Raw genomic sequence first — 27,467 nt, 5'->3', positions numbered from 1 at the left:
CAGAACCTCCTTGGCCCAAGGGCCTCTGCCCGACCTGTGTCTCCAACCTCCACCGTGGGGACTCGTGCAGCCAGCACCTCACAGGTATTGTCTGAGGTCAGGACAGGCCATTTCTGTGGACAAGGACCAAGACCCGTGTGCCTGGTGCAGCTCTGTTCAGCTCGCTGGAGCCTCACACTTGTGAACAGTGCAGAAGACGGGAGCATCACTTCATTTACCCGATGCTCCAGGAGCCCTGGAAGGGGAAGGGTCTGAATTCCGGGCATTCTGTAGAGGGATCTCAAGGGATGTAAAGGTCATGTCAGAGCACTGCAGGGTTAGGAGAGAAGAAACAGGTCTCTGGGCATCGTCACCTGCTGTGGAGGAGCCGCCCAGGATGGCAAGTGTCATGCCATGGGAGAGTGCCCTGGGGGCAGCACAGGGAAGCCCGAGGGCAGGGCCAGGGTGAGGGGGGACTGGCACAGAGGCCTGGCAAGAAACAGGTGTAGTTTAGTCAGGAGCTCGGGCAGAGGGTGCTGTGCTGCCCAAGAGGGCACTTCCTCGAGAACCCTTCTCACCAGTGGCCACAGGAGGGGCGGACCAGTAAGTACAGATAGGACTCTGGATCATGGGCCATCAAACCGGAGCAGAGCCAGATGATCTGGGAGGCGCCCTAGCGTCACCAGAACCTGTCCCTGGTGGGCTCCGGCGCCAATGGCTCCCTATGAGCCACTTTGGACACAAAAACTGGGTTACATGTGGCAGTGAAGAAGCTAACCACACCATTTCAGTCTCTCAGTCATGCCTAAAGGACTCACAGAGAACTGCGGTTTACTTAAACACATGAAACATGAAAATGTAAGTTATTCGTTCAAGGAAGAATAAATTCTGCTCTTGAATAGGCTGGGGAAAAGAAACCCCGAAGACGTGGTCCTCCCCATCAGCCTCATCGCCCCACCCCCTGGCACAGCCTTCACATCCTTCCAGGTCTCTCTACAGAACGCAGGGGCCGGTGCCTGATTCAGCTGAGGCCCGCCCTCTGTGCCCAGCTCACCGGTGACAGGGGGCCCGGGGCCAGCGGGGTCACACGGTACTGTGGTGGCCCTGACATCCCCACACTGGAACCTGCAGGCTGGCCGTGTCCGCACGCGGCCCAGGCTCAGAGGCTGGCGTCGGGGCATGGGGGGTGGCCCCTCACCCTGGGAGGAAAGCACCCTGTCTTCAGGTCTGCACAGGCTGGGCACAGCGGGCTGTACCAAGTCACTGCAGGATCGCCTCCTCTTCTAGTCAGCCCAGAAGAGGTGTGCGGGGCTCCGAGCTAAAAGAGCCAGCGGACGGGACGCAGGGGAGACGGAAGGGCACTTCTGGCGCGAGCCTCTGAGTGTGAGAGAAGACGGCAACGGGAGCCCACTTTCCCGGAGAGAGCAAACTCGCTCCGACCGGGGGTGCCGGTGCGCCCTGCACACACACCGCCCTGTAACACTCAAATTTAAGTCAAAAGACTCCCCTCACGGGGGCTAAAAATAGCACATACAAGTCCAATTAGTCCCAACAGCAACCAGCAACTCTGGTTGCCATAGAAACAGCACAGCTAGGACGGTGCGTGGGCAAGAAGGGCTCGGCCCCTCTACCTGCAAGGTCCCTGGGGACTCAGGCCACCCCGGGGGCCGGACTGGGGGAGGGGCACTAAGACTGTCTTGACGGATGCTCCCTCCAGACACCTGTCCCAGGTGAACAGCGTATGACCTGATGCTTTAACATCGAAGTCAGCCTTTCCTTTTAAAAATAACTGAGGAGATCACGGGGTGTAGGGGAGCAAGCACTCGGAGCCCGGCGGGCGGGTTCACGGACCTCCTCCACAGTGAGCGCGAGCGCCTAGGCAGACGGTTCCTCAGAAACGAACGCATATCGTGTGCCCATGGGCCGTGCCCTGAAGGGCTGCTCCCCCTCGCCCTCCAGCTGTGCCCACTCCGAGAGGAGACGAAGAGGGACCGTCAGGTGCCTCGTGTCAGCTGCGTCTCAGAGCAGCTCGATCCCAGCCACACGGCCCGCTCGCGCACCTTCTAGGCTGGATGGAGAAGCCCGACAGGCACTGCAAACCTCTCTGGTCCTCGTGGGCTGAACCATCTGCAGGCAGAGCCAGCCTGGCACCCAAGGGCCAGCCACCCACGCCACCCACAGGTCCCAGTGCCTCCTATCGTCCCCTCCAAAGGCCCTGCGTCCCAATCAAAGCGACCTATTTTCCCCGCCGAACCCGATGCTTTCCCCAATATTCCAGCTCCATCCACAGCCCTGCCAGGGGAGCCCTATGAACACACAGGTCCTCAATGGCAGGTGGCGGCCGACCACGGACTCGAGACAGTTGTGGTGGGGAGTAGAGCAGGCCCGTGGCCGCCGAAGCTCCCCGCAGGCCAAAGTGGGGTTCACGAACAGCCGCAGGTTGGCAGGGACCCCATCACGGGGAGAACAGAGCAGGCGGGAAGAAGGCAACCAAGACGGGATGCCCGAGGCAGAGGGAGGAAGAGTGGCCATCGCGGGCCCGCATGGCTCCCTCCCCGTCCCAGAAGCCTCCCCACGATGCCCGCTTCCTGCCCGTAAACCTCTTGAGCCGGCGTGGGCGTGCCTGTGCGATACCCATGTAGCCCTGTGACTGAGCAGCCCCCTTTGTTTAAACTCCGTGACCCCCTCCCCTGCACCCCCTCCACGTGGTGAAACCTGGCCACTCCACGAGCCCGAGCCCAGATGCTGCCACGCGGCTCCCGCGAGGGCCTCGCTCTCAGCACTTCATGGCTCTCCCCGCGGAACCCAGAGTCCCTGCCAACACTTGTTTCTAGGCAGCTGTCACTCTCTCTGCTGCTTGTGTCTCGTTTTGTCTCCTCTCCTGGACAGCAGGCTTTACGGGGGCAGGGCCAACTTCTGAACAACCTCTGACAACCCCGATAGCACCCCGCAGCCCACAGTTCAACCCGTCTGAAGGAAAGAGATGTGGACCCCTCTTTAAAAGTGCTGCCCACTAGGGACACACGGGTTCTGAGGCCCCCGTGCCTGAAGGGGCAGTCACACAGCCACAGACGGCGGTTCTAGACGGCAGGGAATGCTCCGCACACAGACTCACCTTCCCGGGAAGTGGGGAGCTGCAGGGTAACCGTCCTCGTCCCTAAGGAAGGGCCCTCTCCCCTCTGCAAGGACGCACGGAGCAGTCTGGACACCACGACCACTGCCCTGGGAGCACGTGCCTGACGGAAAAGACGAGCCGACCCCGGGTGACCAGCCCGTAAGGGCCCCAACAGGCCAGATGCCGGGTCTGAGTGACAGATGGGGGTGGCTCCCAGCTGAGGCACCTGCTGGGTAGGTGACCAAGAGCAAACCACTGAGCCGCCATCACCGCACCTGTAGGAGGAGGCCAGGTGGGCGTCCCGGTCACGGCTGTCACGAGCGCCGGATGACCTGTCCGCCAGGAACGCCTGGCCCAAGGATGCCGACACACGCCGAGGGCCTTAAACACCACTCCCCCTGGCGTTCGTTGAGCGCTTCCTGTGTGTCAGGGACTCTCGGCTGCCACGAGTTCCACACATCCACGGCCTTTGGGCAGAGCTTGCGAAAAGGTCGTCTTCCCCATTTCATGGCAGATAAAACTGAGGGTCTGAGAGTTAATGATTTTCCTCTAAGCCCCACAGCTGGCAAGAGGTGAAACCAAGCCTTGAGCCTAGAGCCGTCTGGCAGTAAAGCCGGCCTGCCCTCTCACAGGACGCCACCACCAATGGCCGTTGTTCCACAGCCAGCACCCCTGGCCACCTGGCCCCCTGGGCACTGCAAGCTTTACTACAGGCACAAACAAAGGAGAATGGGAAGGCCGACCAGAGCGTCCACAGACCAGCACCACCGAGAGAAACCCCACCTCACGGGAGGAGCCCAATCACAGCCACGACTGCAGTGGAGACAGCCCCCCAGTCAATAAACAAGTACTGGCCGTCAGGTGGCGTCCCCCATCGCCAACTCGCACTGGCTGCCTTGCAGAGGGGAAGGGATGCAGGAGCTGGCTCGGGACCCCTTGTGGATCTCGCCCCAGCAAGACGTGGGGCTTCAAAAGGACAGCGAGGCCACGTGGCCATCACTGCAGACCCCCCAAGGCCTGGGGTCCCAGCCTAGCCCCAAGCTAAGCCACAACCCAAGACCCTCGCCTGTGGATGAAGGGCAGGGGCTGTGGGGTGATGGAGCTGAGGAGATGGTGGTGGAAGTGGACCCGGATCGAGCACACGTAAGGCGCTCCAGCAGACACGCATATACGTTAGCTCATGCACTACTCACGACAAATTGTTTCCAGATGTGGAAATCGTGACGTCCGGGGCTATCTTGCCCAAGACCAGTGGCAAATGAGCGCCGGGGCTGGGATTCAAATATCACTCTGGCTGGCCCCGTCGCCTGTGATGAGCAAGCCGCCGGCACCGGAGGCCTGTGACCCACCCCGTCCCCTGAGGAGGCCCCTCTGACCACCACCGAGCTCCCGAGGGTCTGGACACCCACGTGGTGAGACGCTCCATGAGGCTCCCGTCAGGGCGAGTCTGCCTGCTGACGCCATCCGAGGGGTGAACTTGGCCCCTGAGCCCACTTTCATCCTGCGGGCAGAGGCCTCTACCTCTGCACCTGTTCTGAACCTGCCTCCTGCCCTTGGGATTCTCCCGCCAATCCCACATATGCCTCTAAACCTGACCGGGCCAGCTCCACATACCGCCTGCGGTCTGTGGCCTCCCCGAAGGCCAGACGACATCACGGCCACTGTCCGCGGCACCAGAAAAGCCAGGTGTCAATCCTGACTGCCTCTTTCTAACGCGTTCCCTTACTGCCCAGCGGCCCTGAACCTCAGCTTCCTCAACCGGGAGTCGAGGACACCAGCTTCCACGCAGGTCTGTGGAGAGGACGGCAACGGTGCGGGACCCCCAGCACTGGCCTGGGCCTGGGGCCCAGCCCGTCACTCCTGCTTGTCCCTGCTGCATGACTGCATGTCCCGGGGGCTCAGTGGCAAGGGGACCCGTCCCCAGTGATGCCCTGAGGTGGGCAGGAGGGAGGACGTGCACAGGCTGCCTGGAGGCTTAACCCCTAACTTTTTAAGATCTGCCTTCTGGGTCCAACTGCTCCCAAAACCAAGTTCTATAAAACAAGCCAAGAGCAGCAAAACACCTCCTTTTATAAACCCTTCTGAGTCAGAGACCAGCAAGAAAAGCAAAAACAAAAACACAAGCAAGGCAGATTACGGGACATCAGATTCTAGTAGTGAATGTCCGTCTCCTTCCTTACATAATTTAAGATGACATTTAAGTAGTAACAGAGCAGCAGGAACACACTGAAACCCAGAACAGATGAACACGGGAGCGCACACACTTGCAGCCCACAGACTTCCACCATGCGCCCGCTGTGTGGGGCCGGGAGCAGGTGTGGGAACGGTTTCTGAACTTAAGGACTGTATGGCCGATGGGGTTCATTCGCTATCAGGAGCAGAAGAAACTGTCATTTTAACACTAACAGAATAGAAGTTACAGATGTTCCATGAGCTGGAGAAGCAGAAGCAAAGGCACAGAGGTATAAAAGCATAAGCTGTATGTCTCATTCCTTCATTCATTCAACAAACATATACTGAGGACCAAATATGTGCTGAGTGAGCTCCAGGTATATGAAGATTACAAAAAACTTTTCAAATTCCCTATGTCAAGAAGTTTAGGGCCTGGTACAGGTGGCAAACATGGAAACAAATGGATAGAATGTAAAAGGTTAAATCTAAAACACAAAAATGCTCACAAGTTATGGGAGAATGAAGTAATGCACTGTGTCTGGGACTGTCAGGCAGGGCCCCTCAGAAGAAAGACTTCATGGAATGTAGGAAGGAAGATGAACTCGCCGGTGAGGGGAGGGCATGTGCTATGGGCAGAAGGAACACACGTTTGTGTGTGTGTGTGTGTGTGTGTGTGTGAACAGGATGCACCGTGGTGTGTCTAGGATGCAAAACGCAAGGGGGCAAACACACGTATACGAACGAATGAACAAGGAAAGAATCGAGGAAGATGATGTAAGAGATGAAGCCAGGGGACCCTTCCGCCTGTACCCCAACATCTGGCATCGATCCGCCCTCTAGCAGCCGGCAAGTTCTCAAGAGCAGAGACGGGATCTTCTGTTACTGAGTCCATAAGAGCACCTCGTACCCTCTTAAGACCTGTCTGAGGAACAGACAGGAAGAGGGAAGGAAGGTGGGGAGCTCGTGAGCCACACGAAGGCGTTTAGACTTCACTGCACGTGCAGAGAGGCTCTACACGATGACCCTGAAACGGGAGGGCAGAGCCGGTGGAGGAGCACCCCGTGAAGCCAACAGAAGGAGGGAGGCTAAAGGTGAGCGTGTGGTCCGGCCGGAGGGCTGGAGACAGAGCACGTCCCGGAAGCCAGAGCGGCGGCGAGGGGTGAGGCAGGGTGCGGCCACCAGGTGCAGGGCCGTACAGAGACCGCTGAAGAAAGCCGCCTACGCACACCAAAGGGGCTGACGGGAGCCGCTGCTGGCTAAGCAACCCTCGACGCTTCAGGAGATGACACACAGGAAGCCAGTCAACATGGCTACGATGCCCTGGGATGCTGGAGACGCGGCTTCGGTGGCTGCAAACGCAAGTGAAAACGACTCCACAGCTGCCGACGGGGAGTGGGCAGAGTGAAAAAGCGAGATCACCAGCTGCACGGGGCGCTCATCGCAGCACTGCAGCCTCCCCTCAAGGGGGAGGTCTGCTTCTCTAGACACGCTTGATTTTCTTTGGGGGCCGGTAACGGGCGGCCTGGGTCTCCGACAAAGACTCCCAGAGCGGGGCTTCGCTGGTGGCGCAGTGGTTGAGAGTCCGCCTGCCGATGCAGGGGACACGGGTTCGTGCCCTGGTTCGGGAAGATCCCACATGCCGTGGAGTGGCTGGGCCCGTGAGCCATGGCCGCTGAGCCTGTGCGTCCGGAGCCTGTGCTCCACAACGGGAGAGGCCACAACAGTGAGAGGTCCGCATACCACACACACAAAAAAAAAAGACTCCCAGAGCAGAGGCCCTGGCAGGACGGCGAACTCCGGAAGGTGCCTGGGTGGACAAGGGGGGCTGAGATGAGGGGGCAAGCGTCAAGTTCAGATCTGCCCCAGAGAGCACGAGGCCACCACGTCCCCAGAGACACCCAGCGCTCCTGGTGGACAAAAAGTGAGCAGTCTGAACGCACACACCCAACAATAAAATGGGTAGGCGAACACCATGGCTTTGGAAAACTGAAACGCACCTGGTCATGCAATGTGGTGAGGATTTAAAAAAAAATAACTTGTATATATTTCGAATAATATTATTACATGCACATCATAAACACTGAAAAACAGAAGGAAAAGATTCCCCCACGACTCTCTTCCCGTGCACACTTTGTTGCATTCCCTTCCAGTCACATGAACTTGCCGTGCTTGTCTTACTTAAGCGTGTTAGTTGATTTGTACACATTGTGTATCACACTACAAATACCAGTTTATGTCCTGTCTCTTCCACACGTTAAGCGGTGGACATGTATCCACGCTGCAGGCATGAAATTCAGCTCCTCTGCAGTCTGGGCCTGGAGTGGGGGTGATCGGTCCTGATCCTGGGAAATGGACTTCAGATTCTCCCAGCCTCGTGGAAGCATCGGTGGCTGCCCACCAGCTGGTGAACAGGCAGACACAGAGCCAGGGGGGTCAGGTACAGTGACTGGGGCCAGGAGGATCCACAATCCCAAGGGACGGCCCAAGAGCTTCGGCAAGCACCTGGGCAGGGCTCCCCAACACCCCCGCCCCGGGTCTCAGCAGCAGCTCGGGGACATCCCAGCCTCGCAGACCACGGCGCCAGGGCCACCTGCTCCAGACGTGGCGTTTGCTTCACTCTCGTCTAAGCAGCGTGTCTCCCTTGCCTGTGTCTGCTGGCATCACAGTCCTCGTTGTGACAGCGGAGCTCGGCATTACAAACTCTATAAAAACACAATCTCTGATGGCTGCAAACAGTCAATTATACAAATGTACCGTAATTCACTAATCATGCCCTATGGTCGGCCATACTGGTTTCTAAAAATCACATAGAAATAAACACCCTTGTGTTCAACCCTCACTCTGTAGTTTAGATTTATTTTCATCAGGACAGCTTCCCAGGAGGGACTCGCTCACTGGCTCAAAAGCTTTCAAGGCTCTTTGTTATAGATTCTCAAATGGCTCTGCAGTGAGGCTGCAGCACAAAGGTGCGTTTATGCTCATGGAAACCCTAACACTTCATGGCAGAAGATCCAGACGCAGAAGGGAGAGGGACCCACAAGACCTGAGGCCCATTCCTCTAAAAGCTCATAAATCCCCGTGGACCACAGGGAGCCATGCCCACCAGGGGACAAAGAGGAAATGGGAAAAAAAGCTGACCCTGACCAACGTCCTCAAAGCCCACTTTGTGAGGCACAACCTCCAGCAATGTGAGGACCGGCAGAAGCATCTGGAAGCTTCAGATGCCGGGAAAGTGCCAGGAGTGCTTGGAGCCACAAAGACCTGGGTGTGAAACCCCCCTCCCAGAGCAACCAGCTGATCTCAGACTTCCGCCTCCAGGACCATGAGAAAGAAATTTCTATCGTTTCCAAGCTACCCAGTCTGTCATACTTTGTTACGGCAGCCCAAAGACACCAGGGTAATCTCCCCATCTCAAGGTCCTTAAACTCAATCACATCTGCAGAGTTCCTTCTGCCACGTAAGGGAACACATCCGCAGGTTCCGGGGATTGGAACGTGGACGTCTCTTAGGCGGGGGGCATTGTCCTGCCTACAGCCCTTGTTAACCACTTGGTACTGCCCTCGACCCTAGGGAGAGAGACAATGAGGAATGCATGGTCGCTGGTGAGTGGAGCGTCACCACTCACTGGGGAGAGACACCCGTAGACACAGTCATGGCAGAGTGGAGTCTAACAGCAGGGCAGGTGCCAGGAACTGTGGGACACAGAGAAGAAGGAAGTGTCTCAGCAGGCCTCCAGCAGACAGGATGCTAGACTGGGTCTGGGAGAATGCACACATTCTCCAGGTGGACCGAAGAGAGGAATCTGTTCCCTCAGGGAAAGGGCGCAGTGCAGAGCACCGGCCTACACTTGATTCTGAGGGTACTTCCTCTCTCAGACACCCTGACTCAACCCCCTGCTAGGAGGCCACAGCCTGGGATCTAGAAGCCAGGACGCCCAGTCTAGCCTGGCTCTCCCTCCAGGCAGCTGTGAGATCCTGAAAAGGCCACTTTGCCTTCTTGCTGGCCTCAGGGTCCCCCACCGGTAATGAGCGGTCAGGGCTCTGATGATCTCAAAGACCCCCCTTCCAACTTCAAGGTTCCAAAGGTTGATGGAGTTAAGAGGTATTTTTCAGAACAATCATTACAAATATTCAGAAGAACCGCATCTCCAAACTAATATTAAGAATAGTTATTAAAGAAAACACGAAGAGATTAAATAAGGTAAACAAACATGGCAAGACTGTGTAACTTCAAGCACTCAGCAAATTCTGGGAAAAATAATGTTTGACAGAGGCTAGATTTTTAATTTCCCTAAAATACTAAACATCTCTACCAAGGAACTTTGACCCCAGTGCTATTAATAGGCGCACTTGAGAAGACTGTTCAGTGAAAGCAGCAGAGGAAAGCTGTCCCTAAAATTATCCCAACAGCAACTGATTTCCTCCCCGGGACTGAGCACAGAAGGAAGCATCACGTTATACTGATGCAAGGAAAGCAGGGCAGGGTGAGGGCGCTCACCGCCCCTGCCCCCCCAGGGCCATGTCTGTTCTGAGCTGCCCAGGCTGGCAGTAACTGTCAGTCTGCCCACCTTCATTCCCTAGATCTGGGCTCCCTCCCGCACCACCTGTAACTGCAGTGCAGAGTGTACGGCTTATTCGTCTGCAGACCCTCAGCACCTAGCACAGGGCCTCCGACATTCGGGCCTTTGGAAAGGGTTGTTAAGAATATTCTTGTGTGGTCTGAAATATGCCTTTTGTAGTTGCAATACTGGCTTGTCTGCTTCCTGAGGTTACAGATTCTCCCCACATGACACCCTTGAAAATCGCCTTTTGTCAGGCAAAACACCTGGGGGGAAGCATCAGGTCCTCTCGACCACCGGCCACCCTGTCTCCTGTGAACAGACTGGGGTCTGCACACACCTCTTGGGCACAGAGCTGGGAATACGGACTGACAAGGTGGTCCTCAGGTTCTGTTTAGCAGAAACAGTGCCTTCATGAATTTTTTATTGTCAGAACTACTTATCAAGAACAAAGGTTCCCAAAGCAAAGCAGCTTCACCTCCTGGTCTCAGGACACCCCTCTCAAGGTGTCCATTAGCATTCAGGAGCCATAACCTCTGCTTTCCTCTTCCAGAAACATCTCCAAAACACAAGAAGCAAACACAAACAATGCAATTACTTATAAAAAATAGAGAAGAGTCCCGGAGGGAGCAAGGAAGATACATGTTAAGTAGGGAGTCTGCTGTGTGCTGAATGCAGAACAGGTTCGCAAGAGATAATTAACTGGAAATAAAAGAATTCCCTCTAACCTAACCAGCAATAATACACAGCCATGAAGGAAGCAAGGCAGACAGGTGTCCTAGGGGCTGTGCAGCCTCCATCATGAGGCTTTCCAGAACAACACCCCTAGTTCTCTCGGAGGGAGGTTTTTAAAGAGAAAAAAGGTCCTTGGTACATATCAATTCTGAAAAACAAACAAAAAAACAAACAAAAAAAAACCCAACTTTAAACAGGATGCTAGTATGAGGTGATGAAGACAGCTGATTTCAACCAATACCAAGGAGCACTTCCTCCAGGCTAGGCCCTGCATAAGAGGAGAGGGATCCTGGGCAGGGGGGGATGAGGTCCTGTCTCGTCCTAGAGGGGAGCTGGACACAGGGAGAGGCCGTGCCATGCGACCCCAGAGCAGGTGCCCCGAATTCCAGTCCTCACTCGGCCTCGTGGGAGTGCGGGGTGGGACACTTGAGGACTCTGGCCCCTCCCACCCGACTCTCTCTGACGGGGGATGGGGCAGCCACGGTCTCAGTCTCCCCCTTTACTGGATAGGTTCAGGCCGCCCACTCTTCCAATCGCTGAGGCTCAATAAGCAAGTCTGCAAAGCTGGCAGCACGGTGCCCGGCACGTGCCGGGTGTCGCACACATCAGTCCCTTTCTGGTCTCGTGTAACAAAACCTGAGAGCAGAGATTGGGCTTCCAGCCAGAGTCTGACAGGTGCTCAATAAACCCCAGTTAAAACAACAAGGGATTCACTTCCACGCCTAGCACACATGTGCATCACACCAGGTTAAGTGGGTATGTCTGTGAGCCCTCCTCCACACAGCACCAGCACGGTGCTTAGGACACGATGGGTATTCCAGTAATGCCTTCTGAACGAATGCAGGAAAGAACGAAAGAATGCAGAGTCAACTGTAACGTTATATGTTCATATAGGAAAAAAGCAACCATCCTCTAAAGATGGCAGAAAGTGAAAGATGAAGACCCAAAGAAGTATGGTAGTTTCCCTTTAAATGCAAAGAAAGTACTTGGACTCCAGCACTGTCCACATCTTGGTGTCCTTCCTACAGGATTGCCCACCCTCTCCTCTTTGATCTCAGGCTGCCCTGTGACTTCTCTGACCAACAAAATGTGCAGGCAACGACCCGGGCCACATCCAAGCAGAATACTCCTGAGCTATCATGTGGCCTGTACCCTTCTCTTTTCCTCTGTCCCCAAACCAGGATGTCTCCAGAGGACGTGGGTCACGAACGAAAGCAAAATGGAGCAGAGCTAAACCAACCTGTGATACACACAAAACGTGAGCAAGAAACAACTCTTCCTGCGGCACTAAGTAACTAAGGTCCTGGGGCTTCTGTTACTGCGGAGAAACTCAGCCCAAACTGAATGATACAGAAAGTGATTCAATCCAGTTCCTACTGGGCCAGGCACTAGGCCAGGAGCCAGCACTGCAATAATGAGAACATGATCCCTGCCCAGAGGGGGATCCCAGGGCAGAGAGAGACACGCAAGCGAATAAGGACACCCCAGCATGAGATGTAGGGGACGCGTGGATAAAAGGCGGGAGGAGTGGGGAAGCCCTAAGTCCCCGAGGATCAGGAGATGACGCAGCCGACGGGGTCGGGCGGGGCGCTGCACACAGAGAACGGGACGCCCCAAGCCCACACCATGCTATGTGTCGTTTTACTTCAGCACTGTTTCTTCCCTCTTTTTCTTTTTCCTATTGCTGTGGGACAGTACTTGGAAACTGGATGATGAAAGAGGCAAAAAAGTATGCATTATTTTTGGCTTTTTAAAATGCACAATGATTCCGGTAAAACTAAACAAACTCTTAGCATACGATCCAGCTGCCATGCCCCTTGGTGTTTACCCAGAGAAGCTGAAAACTTACATCCACACAAAATCCCGCACAGGGGTACTTAGAGCAGCTTTATTCACGACGGCCAAAACTTGGAAGCAACCAAGACATCCGCCAGGAAGTAAATAGATAAACAAACTGTGGCACTTCCAGTGGAATATTATTCAGTGCTAAAAAGAAAGGAGCTATCAAGCCATGAAAAGACACGGAGGAGCCTTCAGTGCATATCACTAAATAACAGAAGTCAGCCTGAAAAGGCTACGTCCTGTATGCTTCCAACTGTACGACATTCTGGAAAACACAAAACTACGGAGACAGTAAGAAGATCAGTGATGACCAGAGGCCAGAGGTGAGGGAAGGATGCATAGGCGGAGCACGGGGGATTTTATGATGATGGATGCACGTCACTATACGCGTCATTGTCCAAACCCACAGAATATACAACAGCGAGAATGAAAAGAAAACAAAAAACACTTTCCCTTATAAAAAGCTGGTGGAGGCGGATGGAGGGTACACAATGACATACACACGCGCTCTCTTTTTATATATATATATATATATATATATATATATATATATATATATATGTATATACATTAAACGGAGAAACTCGCAGCCTCTGCCCCATGGCCTTAACAATTCCCACAGCTCTCAGGCGCCTGTTTTCTGACTATGTGCCCCCCCGGTCACTAACAAGCCCTGGAAACAGGCTCCTACTATCAGTGGTCTTAAGCTCTTTCCCAGGAGGGAATGGATGCCCAGTCTTCCGTGAATCTCAGGGATTTCCAAGACGACCCTGATGTCAGGGGGGGGGACACAGCAGAAGGAGGCAACTGGACTTGGCCTCTGGAATCGGGCAGCTGGTGGACAACTGATACCGTACGTTAACAAAGTGACATTCCTGAAGGGAGGCGTGGTCTGCTCCCTGTAAAGCCTCACCTTACGGGGCCTTTGCCTCTTTCCCTTCAGGATGCCCCGTGACTGACACGGCAGGGTACCCCACGCACCTCCGAGGCGACACAAGGGGACTGGCATGTCTGGAGCAGCTGCAGGTACATGAGAGCTACTCACTCAGCCTTCTCAACCCTCCGCGGGCAGGCACCGCCGTCAGCCCGGGCGTGCAGATGTCAACACCGGCGCCAAGGCAGGGTAAGCAACTTGCCCGAGATCGCGCCACAGGCAGAGGTCGAGGAGGGAGGACCTGGCCCAGGCCTCTGCAACCCTGAAGGCACGGCTTTTCCACTAGCTCTGAAGTGGAGAGATTCTCAGCTACGGCTGCACTTCACACAAACCCCCGGAGCTGTAACAGTATTTTGACTATAGTAAGGATAACATTCATAGTTTTATGCATGTGTGCAGGTGTGTGTAAGTACACCTTGAGCACATGTATATACACGGTGCACATACTGTGTGCATATAATACCTATGCAATATATTCATTCTTAAGTTGAAAGATAGGGAAGGCAACTGATAAGATGGCCCTGAGTGGGCGGATGCCCGCTATTGTGCTAAAATGCTCTGCGTCACGGCCTCGGGAATGATACGCGGTGATGGCACCCCTCCTGCGCAGGTCTGTCGTGTAGCCTTGCCCTTGATCTATCTGATCGTCCCAGTCACTGGCCCTTCCCTCCCGACACACTCTGGGGTCCTCCAAGCCACTGTCCTGTAACACTCGCCTCTCTGGTGCCTGGAGAGGCTCCTGGGAAGCTCTCGACTCACAGGCAGAATGAGCCAGGGAGCCGACAGGAGGGAGCTCACCACAGTAGGCCTCTCACGAGCCCGCTTCAAACCCTGGCTCGGACACCCACGGGCAGTGTCACCTGGGGTGGGTCACCTGATCCCGCTGAGCCTGTCTCCTCAACGGGCACGCAGAGATGACAGAAGGGTGGGGGGGATGACATGAGAGGCCCGGAAGCCTCCTGCTGTCGGGGAGGGCTGGAAAGCGTGACCGTGTAGAATGCAGAGGCGTCAGCAAGTGGTCCAGGAGGAAGCCTCGGACGCCCCCTTCCCTCCAAGGCCAGGGGCACAGGGGCTCACGCGCCGGAAGCCGAGGGGAGCTCCTCTGCCAGCGCGGGTTTTACTGTGTCCATCGTGGGCAGGTTCCAGCGGCTAACGGGTCCTTTGAGTCAATGTACCTTCGTGGAGACCTTCTGAACTGACACAGATTAAACGACTCCATCATGTCAACACCCATTTCCTTTCAGTTTTGCCACCAGTGGTTCTAATACTCTGCTGTGAGGCTGCCTTGTTATCCAAGTTCCAGCCCAATTTCACCCCTGAAGTGCTTCCTTATGTGAAAGATGCTTAGGTAAGGCAGTCCGAGAAAGGACGCAGCGATTTTTCTGGGCCATCGGTCAGTCTGCTGATAAGCACGCCGTGGACTAGACTCCCGCCCCAGAGGAGGGTCCCTGGACTGGCCTCAGCCCTGCCGACCCCTGCAGGCTCGGGCCCTGGGACCAGCCTGCCCAGCTTCAGGCTGCCCCACACTGCTGGCCGGGACGAGGATCCCGACCCTCTTTTCACTTCTCCTCCCACGGTGGGATCTGCGTCCCATTCCCAGGCCCAAAGGCAGTGTGTGGGGTTGAACAGGAAGAGCTTCCCTAAGCTGGGGAACAGAGGCGCTAGCTGGGTCCAAACAAAAGGGCAGCCCCCGGAGTCCCGCAGGGGCCCAGCAGGCCTCTCTGAGCTTCACTGGTTACGAGCCCGATCAGGGCCAGGAGAACCGGGTGCCAGCAGCTTGAGATCCCTTGTGGGGCCCCAGAGAAAGGCGCCGGTTATACAGAACGCCTGTCCCGGGAGACGGGGAAGAGCACGCCTCTGCCCCACCTTTCCCCAAGGTCTCGCTCCCGGGAGGGAGGAGAATAAAGTGGTCAAGTCTTCCAGGTGTCCTGCAGCTTGCAGTCAGCTCCACTGCTATTTCCTCACAGGACCCAACTGAGACCCCAGTTTGCTGGCAGCCTGAATGACAAGCCCAAGGGCACGAGCCAGGCACTGGCAGAGACGCAACCAGAAGCCAGACCTTCGGCTCCCAGTGCTGTGCTCTTTGCCCAAGGTCACAGGGTGGCATTTCTGGTGCAGCAGGAAGTGGGCTGCCCCTGCGAGGACAGCAGCCTTGTGGCCATAGCCTCTGTGCCCTCAGAACCTCCCCGCCCCGCCCTGGCCATGCATCTGCTGGGCAAGCAAATGGCAACACCACCCCCAGCTGCCCAAACTAGAAACTTCCCTTTCCTTCTCCACAACCCACACCCACCAACCCTCTATCCTTCCTCCCTCCTGAGGGTCTCCGGATCCCGACTCTTCTCTCTGCTCCAAAGGGCGCCCCCAGGCGCAGCCACCATGACCTACCTGAGACCACCCAGGCTCTCACCAGCTGTCACCCCTTCCAGACACTTCCTAAAAGGTCAAGCTGACACTCTCCTGCCTCGAGCTCTCTTGTGACCACCCCTTCCTCTCCAAAGACGTGGCTTTGACTATGGCTCTCACAGGAGGATTTCAAGCCAGGGTGAAGCTGTCATTTATCCTGAAGGTGAAAACGAGGAAAACCCAAAAGACAAAGACATCTTCAAATGTATCCCTCATTAAAAATGTATTCAGACTCACTGGCCTCCACGGTCCGCTAAGATCTGGCCCAGACTAGTCCACCCGTCACCGCCCCTACACTCGGGCCACGGGAAACACCCAGCTCTCCCATCCTGAGCCGCAGTGAGCTGTTCGTCAAATGGGAAAAATAACCCTTGCCCTGGAAAAACACAAACATTTACAAGCTTAAGTTAGTTTCAGAGGAAGCAGCACAACGTATGACAAATACAGACAGATGCTGCTCGGGCTAATATGTGCCGCAAAGTCCCAGACATCCTGAACTCTACTCCCCCTCCTCTCCCCACCAGCCCCTGAAACCAGTTCCCGTGGACAGTCAGGATGCTGCCACTCCCGTGTGGGCCGCAGCCTGGTCCTGCCAGACCTGGAGCCACTCAGCTCCAGGGCTGCGTCAGCTACCAGAGGTGGATACGAGGCTCCCCAATCCCGCTGGGCCTCTGAGGGCCCTAAGCAGCACCCGCGCTACCCCGACGTCTCCCGCTGGGCGGCTGCTGAGGGCAATGAGCCTTAATTATCTGCCGGGCGGGACGCTTTAGAGCGGAGACACACAGGAAACGGCTTCGCTTCTTCATCTGCTCATTTTCCAAACCTTAGACAGAAAATGCTTGTGTGTTTCATTTTGAGCTTATGAAAAAGAGTTAGAGAATTTCTTAATGTCTACTCATCCCCTGGGGATGAAAAGGCATGCATTTGGGGTGTAAGGCTAGATAAAAGGAAAAGATCTAATAATAATGGCTCCATCACAGAAAGTAGATAAGCAGTCACCAGTGCCTTCTGACGGAGATCCTTTGCAAAAAAAAAAAAAGAAAACTATCACTGAATATGATCAAGCCTCTAGAGCTTACTACCAATTTAATAAGGAATAAAGAAAAAGAAGTCAGTCAGAGGAGCAAGGTCACCACCACCACAGGCACCCAACTGGCCAAATCCCCAACTGGGGGACCCGATTTAGTCAATGAACAATTGTGAGAAAAAAGAGATGCACAGGGAGCCTACAGATTGAAAATGGATGTGAGACTTATCAACCTCTTGAATTCTGATTCTAAAAAATGTTTAAAAAACATGGCACCGTGGGCTTCCCTGGTGGCGCAGTGGTTGAGAGTCCGCCTGCCGATGCAGGGGACGCGGGTTCGTGCCCCGGTCCGGGAAGATCCCACATGCCGCGGAGCGGCTGGGCCCGTGAGCCATGGCCGCTGGGCTGGCGCATCCGGAGCCTGTGCTCCGCAACGGGAGGGGCCGCGGCGGTGAGAGGCCCGCGTACCGCAAAAAAAAAAAAAAAAAACACAAGAAAAAACAAAACATGACACCGAGATCATTGGAAATTTAGACCCTGACACTGAGGAACTGCTCTGGCATTGCAGTTATGTTTTTAAAAAGAACTCCAATGTTGACTATTAAAATATTTGCAGATGAAATGATACGTCGTCTTGGATTTGCTTCAAAATAACACAGGAAATGGGGCAGTGGGTGAGGGAGAGATGAAAAAGATTGGCCATGAGTCACTAGTTATAGAAGCTGGGTGAGAAGTACTGTTACGGCACCTCTTGTATATATTTGAATTCTCCACATAAAGTTTTTAAGTAAAAGAATGAATAACGACACACCCCTTCCCTTCGGCACCTTCGCTGAAGTGGCCCACCTGACAGATGAGGCGTCAGCATCAGAGGGTGTGAAGGACCAGCCAAGGGCGCGACCAAGGACCAGCAGAGCTGGGGTTGCAGCGCACGTCTCGGCTCGGTCCAGGGCGCTTTCCTCTTCCCACCAGATAAGACGAGGCCCTTTCCCTAACATGGGGGCAGACACCTTTGGGGGCCCTGAGAGGTCTGCGCATGGGGCTCCACGGCCAGACTCCAATCCCCACGAAGGGAAAGATGAGTTCCCAGAATTTCTAGCTCCAGACCAACCGGAGCACCGTGGCTGGGGGAGACTGGGCTTGGGAGTGTGAGGGGTAAGCACCAAAGAGAACACAAGACCCGTGTCACGACCCGCCTCCTCTTCCTGGTGAACTGAACCAGGAGGATAATCACCACCGTGTCCCCCGATGGGGTCAGCTTAAAGCCTGCCTGAGTCAGGCTGTGAGTGGAGGCGCCCTGAGGAGGATCCCTAAGGAGGAGGTGAACACTTGTGATGACACTCAGCACGCCCACTGCTAACTCCCTCACTCATGCACATTACCTGAGCACCTGACAGTGGATCAAGGTGGTAGGGATGTTCAGAGCTGAGCAACACACACACGCTGCCCTCAAAGAACCCGTAGTCGAGCCCCATGGTCCCCGCACAGGGCCACACGTTAGAGTCACCAGGTGAGATTTACAGGTCCCGATGCCCAGGTGGCACCCAACCAATCAGATCGGGATGCGGTGGGGTGGGGGGAGCCCCGTAATAACAATTTGAGGCAAAGTTTGGGAACCTCTAGTCTGGCAAGAGCGAGACGCGAGGTAGAAAATAACAAACACCATCCAAGAGTCCATGGACACACAGAGGAGCAAGACACGGCTCCAGGGGGAGATCGGGGAGGACCCGGTGGGGCGGCTCTATCACGGCTTGAAGTCCCGCAGTGAGGACCCTGCAGGCCACGTCCTGCTCTCCCATCCGTGCCGAAGGTCGAGGAACCACAGGGGGACGGCCTTGCTCTCTCCGGGCCTTCCTTTCACTTCCCAGGGGTGGTCATCTGCCTGAGATTCCTGTGGGTGCACCTCCCTCGAGACCCCGGGCGTCCCGCCAACCCCCAGCTCCCAACTGCAATGATGCCGGCCCATAACCTCGGCCCCCAGACCCAGGGGCGGCAGGTCTGCTACAGCGGACGCCTCAGTGTCGCCCTCTACCCTTCCAGTTACCTGGTTACCTGTTCCCTGGTCAGGCCTCGTTAACAAGTCCTCATAGTAAGTCCTCCCTGTGAAGTGGCTGGGTGGCCTCTGGCTCCTGACAGAGGAGGACCTTCTGTCCCCACGTCAGACACCGCCCAGAAGCCTGGGCAATGCGGCTCCAAGTCATAACTAAGCACTTGAGCAGAACTCCGCAGTCATCTCCCCAGAAGGGAAGCACAAGACCCCCAGCGCACGCCCTTCCCTAGGCCTGGCGGCTTGGACGGTGGGAGCCGTTCTCACAGCTGAAAATAACATGACCTGCCCGTCATGGGGCACCTGCCGGGGGTCACGTGCAGTGCTAGGCACACAGCCTGGACTAACTTTAGGACTTATAACGACCTGCAGGACACGCATCAGTATCCCCACTTTACTTGAAAGCTCGACAAGGCCAGGCGACTTACCCAGACCGCCGAGCCAGCCAGTGGCCGAGCGAGACCGGGCCTGGGCTCTGTGTGGCCCCAGGTCTGCGCCCGCTAGGCCCGTGTCCACGGGGTGGGCGCCTGAACACCAGCCTGCAGCCAGGGCGTGGGTGCAGGGGGCACCACCTCCTGCCCCAGGGAGGCTCCAGTCGCTCAGGACAACAGAGGCCACACAGAGCTGCCCGGCGTGTGGAGCCCAAGCGAGTGACCTGGTTTTTCTCTTCTCACGAAGAGGAGAGACTCTCTCCTGTCATCGGAGTCCGCAAACTGCAGCATCTTCCAGGTATCGAATCTCTGTCACCTGGATGCTTCTCCAGGCTGAGCTCTGACCCCTCTTCTTGCTGCCTATGAATCATTAGGGGATCCTATTGATTCTGGCGCCATCGGGTTTCTCTTAGGAGACGTGCAAAACCGCTAACTGGAAGGGATGCAGAGCGGGGTGGCGGAGACGCTGTGGCCAGGGAGTGAGGCGTCCGGCACCAGCGTCATTCTGCCCGGGGCCTGCGAAGCAAACCCGAGCCTCAGTTTCCCCATCGGGCAGCTGAAAGGACAAGAACACACCAAGGTGCTTTCTCCTGGTTTCCATAAGTTTACTTTCTGAAGGACTCTCCCACTTTCCTCCCAGCCTGAAAAAGGAACAAAGAAAATCCACAAAGTCTCCTGACTCAGAACGGCTGCAGAAGAGGCCACCGGGCTGGGGGCACAGGCTTGTTGGCTGCAAGGGACAGGGCAGGCCACCCGTGGAAGGAGGCCATGCGCAAATTCCAGCTGCGGTTACACAGCAAAGAGCAACGGGCTCCTAACAAGGGCTTCCCTGCATGATTCCGTGAAGCGTTCGACAGGACTAAACGAGAGAGAGACACGGAGACAGTTGGTAGGAGGAGCTAGACATTTGGGGCTGGGGCTGTTCCGGGCTCGGGTAAACACCAGAGGTTGGCCTGCGCAGAAATCACTGCTGACACACTCACTGTTCCCAGGGAGGGCACCTGCACACAGGTGAACAATCGCGGGGGTAGAGGACGCACAGGCTGCTCCCCAAACCCCTCTGCGGGGAGTTACAGAAGACCAAAGTCAAAATGAGAGGAGGACAGGACCTTAGTGGTCACCTGGCTGGTCACCTCTCTGAGCCTCAGTTTCTTCACCTGCTAAATAGGGATGATGGTCATGATAGCGACCTCAAAAGACACGTTGAAGACAGAACACGCAGCCCAGCAAGTAACCGATCACGAGTCATCGCTTATCACGTGATCACTTCATTTGCTCGTTCATTCCTACAGGAAACATTGTCTGAGCCTCTCAAAGGACCAGGGAAGAAGTTAAAACCTAGAGGAGGGAAAAGGCTTATCTAAAGCCACTCAAGAGGCAGAAGAAGAAAAGCTAAACCAGAAACAAACTGCGGGCTGAATGCAGCGCTGCGCCACAGGCTGGACCCCTCGGACCATCAAGAGAACCCTAGAAACACAACCACAATGCCGTGGGGCACCCAGGCCTTCCCACTGCCGCCCCAGAGCCCCGCCAGGATCCTCCAGATGTGAGGGTCTGGCCCTCGCCATGGCCTGGACGGCGTCAAGGGGAAAGTCTCAGAGCGCCGAAGTTGTACTTGCTCTAGAGCCCGTCCCTGCCCCTCTGGCGTGACAGCCATTCTAGGACCCGTGCGGTGCACCATCCGGACACTGGACAGGGCTGACCTGTTCTCAGCCAGCCAACGACAAGGCTCCCCAGCGAGGAGACGCCTGGAACAGACGTGCCAGGCCTGCCAAGCAGGCAGTGGCTCCCTGTGAGTGAGGGCGGGACAAGGCGGGGTAGCCTGAAGCACGGGATGAGACGGCATCTGTTACTGTAAATTAAGAGAGATCTGTGCATAAATGAGGGTTGTCGTGAAATTTAATTTTAATGGTTTGATAATTAAGCAAAAACACAATAATTATCATGCCTTAATTTTTCCAGTACATTTGCTGCTGGTGACACTGTATTTTCTTAAGGAAGTTCATGCTGTTTCACTCAGAAAAGCGTTCTAATGTTTCTGGTCATCTTTTGAAACTGGAGATGGGGGGATGCCCAGTTCCGGGGACATAGCCTAAAGAAGTGTAGGTAACTCCCGTGGAGGGGTACGGTGGCAACTGGGCAGCCCTGGGTTCCAGTTGCAACTACCTGCGTGGCCCTTGGCAAGTCCGAGCTCTCTTACACATAAGCAGAGGTGGGCGCGATGCCCACGCCTTGAGGATGAAGATTAAAGGCAGCGATGCTCGCGAACGTGGGTTCTTCTTTACACCACCCCTCGGGTAAAAGTGAATGTTACTACAGGCACCTAGCTGCAAGTCTGGAGGACATTCTCAATGTCACGACCGATGGCGTGGAGCCCCAGGAAAGGCAATCAGCACAGACCAAGCGTCACAAATTGTGTATGGCAAAAGTGAAGTTAACTAATGGTGCTTAATTACAGAACTGAGGCAACAACCAGGCCACAGAAAGAGAGATGAGTCACCGATTTCCAAAGGACCTTTCACAGAAAAGATGAGGAAGGTGAAAAGGTACTTGCTACATCCATTTGCTGAAACGTTGTATCTTAAATTACAAGATGACATAGATATCCCTAGGAAATATGGGTATAAGAGTGGTATTTCCAGTTTAAAAACTCGAATATGCAGCCTGTGAAGAGGCCCTTCATGCCACCCCATGCACACGCCCCTTTCCAGGGTGTGCTGCCCCTTCACCTGGGCTGCTCTCCCTTGCACTCCAGCTCCACCTCACTCCTACTCAGTGTCCTGCTCTGTATTAGCACCACTTCCTCCAGGAAGCCTTCCCAGCCCCAAGCTGGGTTTCTTCCTCTCAGCTTTGGATTCTCCTCAGCCTGTGCGACAATCCCTGCCTTTTTTCCACACCAAACATAAGTGCAGTGAGGACACAGTGAGGACCTTACTCACTACGCTATCTCCTGGCAGGGCGTGGTACTCGCTCGCCACTCGGGAGGTGCTTGTTGAAGGAATGAATGAGCGCCTCCCGAGCCGGACACCCAGCCTGCTCCCCCGCCTCCCCGACGCCTGCCGGCCTGTACGCTTGACAATGGACTTCGGCGCTGGTCACAGCTTACCTAAGGCTGCACAGAGCAGAAAGAGGAGAAAACAGAACCTGCTTCCCCCGCCCCCTCCAGCCCATCTTTTTTTTCTAGCATCTTTATTGGAGTATAATTGCTTTGCAATGGTGTGTTGGTTTCTGCTGTATAACAAAGTGAATTAGCTATACATATACATGCATCCCCACATCTCCTCCCTCTTGCGTCTCCCTCCCACCCTCCCTATCCCACCCCTCTAGGTGGTCACAAAGCACCAAGCTGGTCTCCCTGTGCTATGCGGCTGCCTCCCACTAGCTATCTGTTTTACGCTTGGTAGTGTATATATGTCCGTGCCACTCTCTCACTTTGTCCCAGCTTCCCCTTCCCCCTCCCCGTATCCTCAAGTCCATTCTCTAGTAGGTCTGTGTTTTTGTTACCATCTTGCCCCTAGGTTCTTCATGACCATTTTTTTGTTTGTTTTTTAGATTCCATACATAGGTGTTAGCATCTCCAGCCCATCTTAAATCACCATTCCAAGCTCAGCCGTGGCGTCATTCAGACCTGGGTCCCACCAAGTGCCTTTGACCTCTGTACTCAGTCTGCTTGACTATAACATGCGGACAGAATCTCCTGTGTGAGGGTACTAGGAGGACAGAGTGCCTGACCTCCTGCAAACACACGGGGCTCAGAAACTGTGACTCCAAGGACACGTTTCTCTTGTACTTGGCACGCCTTTCTACCCGGAGGGAGGGGGAGACAGATGCAGGCTCCCAACAGTCTAATTGGAGTTGGTCCCTCTCCTGGACTGCAGGTCACCCTTAAAAGGACGTCAAATGCCTTGTGACCCAGGATGCCAGGGCTCTGAGAAGAGCAGCATCACAGCTACGTGGATTCCAGGAATATGGCTTTTCACTGAGTGTGAGGCTGTATCACCCCGGCAGAACCCATGGTTCATCTGCCCACTCCCCAGGGAGCAGTGGGAAGGTGGCCTGCCACGCACTGGGAGATAAAGCCAGAGTCTGAGGGCCACCGCTGCCCTCACCACCGGGGAGAGCTGGCCCGCCCTGCTCTCCTCAGAGTGGCTGAGCCTGGCCGAGGGCAGCCCTCATGAGCGCCTAGGGAAGCCCGAGGTGTGTGTGTGGGTGGGGGTGGGGGTGGGGGACAGCCATTGCGGGTTGAGCTCAGGACTCCAGGAGGGCACTGGGCTCCAAGGAGACAGAACCTGGAGGTACGGGGACAGCAGCCCAGGACTCAAGGGGCTTCCACCTTGAGTCCACCTTGAGCTCAAGGTCCACCCACCACAGCTTCCTCCCCCAGACCTGCTCTGTCAGACCAAAGACCTGGGCCCTCTCCACGGAGGCAGAGCGTGCGTCCAAACCAGGCAAAGCTGGAGAGGTCTGGAAAGGGAAGCACAGTGACTCCCTGCATCCCCGCGAACGCTGGGATGCCCGGTGGTCACCCCTGGGTTAGCGGGGGCAGTGGGAGCAGAGCCAAAGTTGACTCCCCAGACAAAACGGAGCATCACGACCTCTGGTTTACCCCCCACCCAAAACAGCAGGATGTCCCATCAGGCAGGAGTGGCAGGGCCGCCCCGGCCGGGGAGTGTCATCAACTCCCGGCCATGAGGGGTCCTTGCTTACTCATCCTGTAGCTCCTGAAGCCTGACGCAGGCACCCCAGAGCAAGTTCTCGAAGCATCAATATTTATCGAATGAATATTTTATGAATGAATAAAGAATGTGTCAGTTAGATGCATCAAGAAATGAGAATTTAAGGAAAACGCTTAACAAGGAAGAAGCCGGAAGCACAAGACTGAACTGTGCTTATTTGCAAACGGGGTTGTTAACATCGCTGACTTCTGTGGCTGACAGAGAGTCAAGCTTAGAACAAGCTCAGCAATTTGTAATTTTTTTAAAGCAGGATTTATGTTGGTGTCATGAGACAACCAGAAGGATGTCCTCTGGGATCCCAGGCTACATCAAAACATCTAGACTAGGCAGACAAGGCAGGGGGCAGACGGTCTCCTTCACAACTTGGGGACCAGCACGGGGCCCAGGCCGCTGCCGGTGGCCTAGAGCACCAGGGATGTAGCAGCAGCCCAGGAAAGAGCCTGTCCTCACGCCCTGGAGCCAGAACACTCAGCATGGCCGCCATGGCCTCCGTGCACGAGCACGTGAGCCCTGCACACGCCCGCACAGCAAGAACCCCCTAGAACAAGGAGCTCTTGAGAGGGAGTGTTTCCTTCCTCTCGAGGGTTAGGCCATAAACACCCTCCCAATATCAGCCCCAGACAGCAAATACGACTGTGCATTTATATGCCGTCATCATCAATAATGACATTAAACAGCCACACCCTGGAAGCAATCTCGTAGTGGATCAGCGTGGAGATGGATAAACGGTGCACTCACAAACGAATCATGAAGAGCAGTCAGAAGGCAAAAACCTGATTCATATTCGACTCTAGAGCACAGTGCTGATTTAAAGTTATAAAGACATGCAGAAAAAGACGTATGATATGGAACCACTTATGTCATTAAAAAAAAAAACCTGAATACAGTGTTTGTTGTGGCTATAAATAAATACAATAAAGTAGTAAAGGGCTTCCCTGGTGGCGCAGTGGTTGAGAGTCCCCCTGCCGGTGCGGGGGACACGGGTTCGTGCCCCGGTCCGGGAGGATACCACGTGCCGCGGAGCGGCTGGGCCCGTGAGCCATGGCCGCTGAGCCTGCGCGTCCGGAGCCTGTGTTCTGCAACGGGAGAGGCCACAACAGTGAGAGCCGCACATACCGCAAAAAAAATAAATAAATAAATAAATAAATAAATAAAGTAGTAAAGCGTGGAGTGGATGATGCCATGGCCTCCGAGACACACAGACTCTGGGAGGAGGAAGAGAAAGGAAGGTGGGGCGGGGGCCGGGGGCGGGGCTGTCGGGTTTCGCTGCTTTATTTATTTATTTATTTTTGGCTGTGTTGGGTCTTCGTATCTGTGCGAGGGCTTTCTCTAGTTGCGGCACGCGGGGGCCACTCTTCATCACGGTGCGCGGGCCTCTCACTATCGCGGCCTCTCTTGTTGCGGAGCACAGGCTCCGGACGCGCAGGCTCAGCAGTTGTGGCTCACGGGCCCAGCCGTTCCGCGGCATGAGGGATCCTCCCCGACGGGGCTCGAACCCGTGTCCCCTGCACTGGCAGGCGGACTCTCGACCACTGCGCCACCAGGGAAGCCCTTCGCTGCTTTTTCAGTTGCTTATTTTTTTCCAACATTTTCTTACGAGCTGAAAGGATTCCTCAGAGAATACTCTATATACCCACTGGTATAGTCTATAATTAACATTTTATTCTATTTGCTTTATCAACTCAGTCTGTCCACGTTCCCACCCCTCCACCCATCCAGGAATCCAGTTTTTAGGCATTTCAAAGACTAGCTTAGATGTCATACGCCACCCCCAAGTCCTTCAGCGGCAGAGCTTAACATCTGCTTGCAGTTTCTCTTTTGATATAAAATCGACTCTCAGAGAAATGCACAAATCTTAAGTACACGTTGGCTAAATTTTAACCATGGCAAAGCACCTGTGGAACCTACACCCAAATATCAAGCTACACAACATGGCCATCACCGGAAAATCCCCTTGTGCCCCTTCCTGGCCAAAGCCCATCCCAACCTCCCCAGAAGCAACCGATCCTCTCTTTCCACCATCACAGAAGAGTTTTGCTGGTTCTGGGATCTCAAATGAACGGAACCACACGGTACATGCTATTTTGGGTCAGGCTCCCCGCACTCGGCATGAGGTTCCTGGGATTCTCCCATGGTGATGTATTAGGAGTTTGTCAGTTTTTGTTGTTGAGTAAATATCCCCTTAGGAAAATGCCACCATTTGTTAATTCATTCTCCTGTAACAGACACCTGAGCTCTATGTTTTGGCTTGGAACATTCTTTATAGGTCTTTTTGTGAACATATGTTTTTAAATTTTTCTTGAACAAATAACTAGAGTTGGAACTGCTGGGCGGAGTACGTGTATGTTTAGTTTTGTAAGAAACTGCAGCAGCCTCTTCAAAAGTGGTTGCACTGTTTCATATTCCCACCCAGGCATGAGCCTTCCAGCTGCTTCATGTTCCTTGTGGACACCTGACATTGTCAGTCTGTCATTTTAAGCATTCTCACGAGTGTGTAGTGCTCTCTCATTGTGATTTAAATTTGCATTCCCTCCTCCCCACTGACCAATGGTGTTAACGTCCACTATTTTTTTTTAACATTTTATTTCCTTGAGAGAGAGAGAGAGAGAGAGAAGACAGAAAGATAGAAGGAGACAGAGAGGGAGACAGAGAGGGAGAGATCTCGAGCAAATATAGCAAAACGCTGAAACCTGAGATACGGTATGCTAGTATCTAAATTATTTTCTGTATGTTTCAAGTATTTTGCAATTACAAATAAAAATGATATTTCACCTATATCTTACTCCAGCTATACTTCCACCTATAAGGGTATGGCCCTAACATCTAAGCTGCGCTTGGGGGCACAGCTCCTGGTCTGGAGAGAGGCCCAGATGAGTGGGAGTGGGCCAGGCCCTGGGAAAGCGATCCCCACCGCAGCAAAGAGCTTCTTTCCAGAGTCACCGAGCTCGACCTGCCTCCGGACCTGCCCCTGTGGCCCCGGCTCTGCTCCTGGTCAGCTCTTACTTCCACCTTGGCTCCCTGCTCGCCTCTGCTGGACCAGGGCACGTCCTGCGGCTGACCCTGGCCAGGGCCCACGGGGGCCACCTCTCTTTGCCCCCAAAGGCTGAGCTCGGGTGACACAGCACCTCTTCCAGGCACCTCTGCCTGGCCTGTCTCCTGTGACATTAATTTCTCCAAGGAACTTCCCATTGACATTGATATGCGTCCCTCAGATCAACACCCAGTGACCCCAGATACAGCTTTCTTAAGAATTTAGAAGTGAAAGATCTTGCCCAGATGTCTGGGCGTCCTGAGACTTGGTGCCTGAAAGCATCTGTAGCTGAGGTGCTGCTTCCTCGGACGGACACCATTCATTTCTACCTTGACTTTACACTTGGCTCCAATTTGCAACCACGACCGATCCTGTCACTGAACCTGAATAAGGGCTGTGATGCCACTGAAAGGGGGACCAGACTGCCCACCCTCTAAGGTCTCGAGGCTGGACTGTT

At 54.8% G+C, this 27,467-nt stretch overlaps 1 protein-coding gene across 2 annotated transcripts in view; it reads right to left on the bottom strand.

Annotated features, from left to right (window-relative positions):
* The window catches only part of TRAPPC9 (trafficking protein particle complex 9), a 514,318-nt gene that overhangs the window by 160,553 nt on the left and 326,298 nt on the right, over positions 1-27,467 (bottom strand). The gene's annotated exons all lie outside the window — the stretch shown is intronic.

Source organism: Monodon monoceros, unplaced genomic scaffold (assembly GCF_005190385.1).
Source record: "Monodon monoceros isolate NGI ecotype Baffin Bay Population unplaced genomic scaffold, NGI_Narwhal_1 Super_Scaffold_14, whole genome shotgun sequence".
Lineage (NCBI taxonomy): Eukaryota > Metazoa > Chordata > Mammalia > Artiodactyla > Monodontidae > Monodon > Monodon monoceros.
The sequence above is the reverse complement of the archived record's forward strand: the minus strand, read 5'-3'. Positions and strand labels throughout refer to the sequence as shown.